A 5,493-nucleotide genomic window follows, 5' to 3' on the forward strand; every position below is an offset into this window, starting at 1 on the left:
AGAAAACACACTTATTTCATTCTTTAAAGCCACCAACTGTGGTAATTCTATGACAGCAGTACCAAGAAATTGAGACAAGTATCTATAGATTTGGGACGTTGAAGAACTCCCTGAATCTACAGGAGAAGCATACTAAAGACACAGTCTTGATAAACAAAAGAACTACAATCTGCACATTTCAACTCTCCTGTCTCAAGTGCATATGAGGAACACAGAACTGCCTTCCCACCTATTTTGCATGGTTCTTGTAGTCTGGGTGGACTAAAGAAACAAATTCACAGATACACGTATGTGTATAAGAAAGAACTTTATATACAAGAGCAACTGAATATTTAGAAAACATCCCAGCCCAGTCAAGATCAAGTCCATAAGTCAGATGTTAGTCCATATGTCCGATACCAATCTATAAAGTCTTCTTCAGACTCGTGAAACACATGCAATGATGCCAAATGCAGGAAGATCACAGGCCAATGGGTGGGAAGTCTTGTGGCTCCAGTGGTGTTGTAAGTATCACACAGAGTCATCATTTTCTATGACCTGATTGACGGCCTAGGCCCCACTCTTTCATTCTGAATCGTCATGCTATGTAACTAGCACAGCTCTTCTATGAGTACTCACTTTGTATATGTCAATTTAAAATTTTTATTTATATGTTTAAAAAAAATACTTTTACTGGCATGTAATCCACATTTAATACAATTTAACCATTAACTCGCATTAAAATTTGTGCAATTATCACCACAATCAATTTCAGAGCATGTTTTCTAACACTCATTGTTGTTAGCTCTCCATTTGCTCCCCATCCCTGCCATGCTTCTATTCGGTTACTGTTTCTATAGATCTCCCTATGCTGGATTTCATATAGAGAAAACCATACCAACAAGCACAATCATAAAAAGAAAGCAAACAAACAAAACACCCCAGCCACAATGTATAGACAAAGCACAGAAAGTCCTCAATGGGAAAGCAGAAAATATTAAAAATGGAAACAACTGCAAAGTGGGTCACAGGGGGGATCAAATATAAGGTATTGCATTTTAGCCTAACTACACCTGTTATGAACAGTTCTACAATGCTCTCTGCATGAATAGCAAGGCGACTCACATCCGCCAATGCTGGTTAGAGGGAATTCACTGGAGACTTAATTCTCGTGGGGACACTGCAGTGTGTTTTGGGCTTCCACTGTCATTCACAGCCTTCTGAAAACCAGGTATTCACAATTTAAGCTCTGATAGTATTCCCTCCTTTGGAGTTGGGTTTTACTATTTATAATTATTGGATCACACAGGCTGGAGTGACTGAGTGATTTATTCCATGTGGACTTGGTTGACACATTACTTACATGACTGCTTGTTTTAAAGCAAGCCTGTAAGATATCAGACACTGGTGAACAGGTAAATGTGATGAAGAAAGCTGATGGTGCCCGGCTATCAAAAGAGATAGTGTCTGGGGTCTTCACGGCTTGAAGATAAACAAGCGGCCATCTAGCTCAGAAGCAACAAAGCCCACATGAAAGAACACAACAGCCTGTGTAATCACGAGGTGCTGAAAGGATCAGTTATCAGGCATCAAAAAACAATAAATCATATCACTGGATACACATCTCCATGATACGATCACTGAGGACAAATGGGTACATAAGCAAATGTGGTGAAGAAAGCTGATAGTGCCCAGCTATCAAAAGAGATAGTGTCTGGGGTATTAAAGGCTTGAAGGTGAACAAGCGGCCATCTAGTTCAGAAGCAACAAAGCCCACATGGAAGAAGCACACCAGCCTGTGCGATCACAATGTGCCAAAGGGATCAGGTATAAGGCATCATCAAAAAAAAAAAAAAACCATAGTGAATGAAGGGGGAAGTGCAGAGTGGAGACCCAAAGCCCATTTGTCGGTCACTGGAGATCCCCTTGCAGAGGGGTCTAGGGAACAATACAGCTTTCCTCCAGATCCTAAATGCTTTCTCCCCCCACTCCTCCCCCAACTACCATGACCTGAATTCTACCTTGCAATTCTGGATAGAACAGAGGTTGTACACTGGTGAGCTGGAGGCACAGGGAATCCAGGGTGGATGATACCTTCAGGACTAGGGGTGTGAGGGGCGATACTGGGAGAGTAGAGGGTGAGTGGGTTGGAAAGAGGGAACTGATTACAAGGATCTACATGTGACCTCCTCCCTGGGGGACGAACAACAGAAAAGGGGGTGAAGGGAGACACCGGATAGGGCAAGATATGACAAAATAATAATCTATAAATTATCAAGGGCTCATGCAGGAGGGGGGAGCGGGGAGGGAGGGGAAAAAATGAGGACCTGATGCAAATGGCTTAAGTGGAGAGCAAATGCTTTGAAAATGATTAGGGCAAAGAATATACAGATGTACTTTATACAATTGATGTATGTATATGAATAGATTGTGATAAGAGTTGTATGAGCCCCTAATAAAATGTTAAAAAAAAACCAAAACGATCTCAGACACTATTCTTTCTGATAACACCATCTTCCCAGGCACCACCTGCTTCCTTCACGAAATTTATAGCACCTTTATCTTCAGTGATCTCGCCATGAAGGTGAGCACTGAGCAAGGCCGTGTCATAAAAATGAATTGTTCTTAGATTGGGGCTAGGTTTAGGTGTGAGCCCCCAAACCAGTGTTTGTTTGTTTTTGTAAATATGGAACACTTCACAAATTTTTGTGTCATCCTTGCGCAGGGGCCATGCGAATCTTCTCTGTGTCGTTCCGATTTTAGTCTATGTGCTGCCAAAGCGAGCACCGAAAGCAGTCTTATGTCTATGGTTTATATGTGTCTTTGGTTCATTTTAGAGACAGAATTATCATTTTATGATAGGGAGCATTATCAATCATCCCTCAGGGATATTGATAGTATCATTAATTTAGCTAATGGTATAGAATTGAAAACATTGTTGAGAAAAAGGAATTATACAAGTACAGACTAGTATCAAGCTGCAATTGTTGATTTATACAGATTAAATGCTTAAGTGATTGGGCCCTATTTATACAAACAGTGGGGGTTACTGATAGGGCAGAAGTTTCAATAATATTCATTCCTATCAGCAGAGTCATGCCTACTGTATTATTATATGTCATAAGAAAGCAAGGAAGACATTAAAATAGTAGATATATGGTGCTTTGGGGCCACCTTTCATACAGCATCCTCAAGGTGCAATAACCATAAATTCCATAACCTTGGGATTGCAGTAATCAGATTTTTCTCACACTAAGATATTTCAACCTGAAGTCCAAGGGAGTATATTAGTGCCATAAATTTCCTGTAGGTGAATTTGAGAAAAAGCTCAGTTCAGTTAGGATTTCTACATCGAATCCTTCTGATGTGACCGTTGAAGGATGTTTAAATGATCTTTTTAAGTTCCTATAGAAAATCTAATATGACGTTTAATGGAAACCACTTCCATTGTCCTAAGTGCCCTGGTATCAATCGCCTTCATCATTGATCAGTGTCAACAAAGTCCAAGTGCATCTGTATTTCTGTCAGAACATTCTCCCCTGATCCTAGAAATCTACCTAAAACAGAATAAAGTTTTTCTTCCCTTTCATGGTTCTCAGATGCACTGTAGTGTCCATTTCACCTGCTGAGATCAGTACCAAATTGTCTTCAGAGAAAAAATATGCCTTCAACCAAAACTTGAACTTTCCTTTCACATTTTGCTCATCTATTTGGTATAGGTCAATGACGTCCCCTATTTAATATCTTTGCATGGATGGAAAAATCACATGTGCAGTATTATGTGGACTCCACAGACACACATACCTTTGTCTCCATTCATGGGAAGAGTAACTAAAGGGAGCATAGAATAAAGTTCCAATTATCCTGATGTTTGTGTGCAAAAGTCTAGATTTAGATATAAAGGTAGGTGAAAAAAAGGAAGTTTCCGTCAGGAAAAATGAACACTCATTGTCATCCACAACACAAAATTCCCCCATATTTAATCAAGTGTTTTAAGTCAAACAGAGTAAGGAAGTTAGAGGGAAGAGTTTAGCCCAGTGAAGTTTTTAGAGCCATGAAAATCTAAGGCTGATTCCCAGGAGAGACAGTGCTTCCTAAGAGGAATCCTAGTGATAAAAACAGTGCATAGCTGTGCTTGTGTATTGTTAGATGTCATTCAGTTGATGCTAGCTCATAGTGATCTTATGAACAACAGACTGAGATGTTGCCTGCCCCTAAGTCCATTGTCACGGCTATTGGGCCATCCATCCCATCAAGAGTGTCCCTCGTCCAAACTTGACGTCTCCTTCAGCAATGCATCTGTTCAGAGGACATGGACAAGGTCCTCTTGTAATCCAAAACTCGTTTCCATCAACTAGTTTTTAGAAGTAGCCTTTTCTTCCTAGTCTGTCTTAGTCTGGAAGCACCACTGAAAGCTGTCACCATGGATGACCCTGGTGGTACTTGAAGCATCTGTGGCATGGCTTCCAGGTTCGTAGAAACATGCAAACCATCACAGTATGACAAACTGCTAGAAGGATGGTGGGAGGGCTTTATATACAGACAGATGTATCAGGACAAACTTCAGAAATATTTTCTGAGAACCCCACAGGGCATGGGGAGCTGTTAGATTTCTTATATGATTATGTGTTTTTATAACAAAGCAAATTCTAAACATTGAAAACTTCCCTAAGAATACAGAATTTCTATTACAATGACTGAAATCAAACTATGTTTAACATTTCTAATAGAATGTTATGCATCCAACAGAGTTCTATGTTTTACAGGAATAGGAAAGACACAGAGGAGAGCTAGATTCAACCTTGCAAGCACAAGTTCCATATCCACATTCATTACTCCACCATCATTTGGAGAATTTTCCACTACCAACTGCCATTGAGTCGATTCCTACTCACAGTGTCCTGTAGGACAGAGTACACCTGCCCCTTTGTGCTTCCCAGGTTGTAAATCTTTATGGGTGCAGAAGTCGCATCTTTCTCCTGTGATTAGTGCACTGGTTTTATCACTAGGATTCCTCATAGGAAGCACTGTCTCTCCTCCTGGGAATCAACCTTAGATTTTCCTGGTTCTTAAAACCTCACTGGGTTAAACTCTTCCCTCTAACTTCCTTACTCTGTTCGGCTTAAAACACTTGATTAAATATGGGGGAATTGTGTGTTGTGGATGACAATGAGTGTTCATTAACTCGCTACGCCACCTGGGTATCTAATTTAGAGGATTAGTCATTTAAATAATTCTATAGTATCTGACAACTAACTATAATACAATGCACTATGATGCTTTAGAATACCAATATTTTCAGACTGTACTTTCACAGATACCCAGGGATTATTTTAGACCTTGATGCATGCAAATGCATTCTCTGATCTGCTTCTGTACCCAAAACAATTTGACATAGACCTGCAGGCAAGCATAGAAGGATGGAGAATACCAACAACCTGACAGCAGTCATAAGTCTTTTTCTATCATAGTATTATAGATATCAGCACAAAAGGGCAGGACCTGGTGTCTGCT

The 5,493-nt window shown here is 40.2% G+C and overlaps 1 non-coding gene across 1 annotated transcript; it reads right to left on the reverse strand.

Annotated features, from left to right (window-relative positions):
- Positions 1 to 2,659: 2,659 nt before the first annotated feature.
- Positions 2,660 to 2,766, reverse strand: LOC142449483 (U6 spliceosomal RNA). Its single transcript, XR_012784643.1, has one exon. It is a non-coding gene; the product is annotated as a U6 spliceosomal RNA (small nuclear RNA).
- Between the last annotated feature and the right edge of the window lie 2,727 nt (positions 2,767 to 5,493).

This window comes from Tenrec ecaudatus, chromosome 5 (genome assembly GCF_050624435.1).
Source record: "Tenrec ecaudatus isolate mTenEca1 chromosome 5, mTenEca1.hap1, whole genome shotgun sequence".
Lineage (NCBI taxonomy): Eukaryota > Metazoa > Chordata > Mammalia > Afrosoricida > Tenrecidae > Tenrec > Tenrec ecaudatus.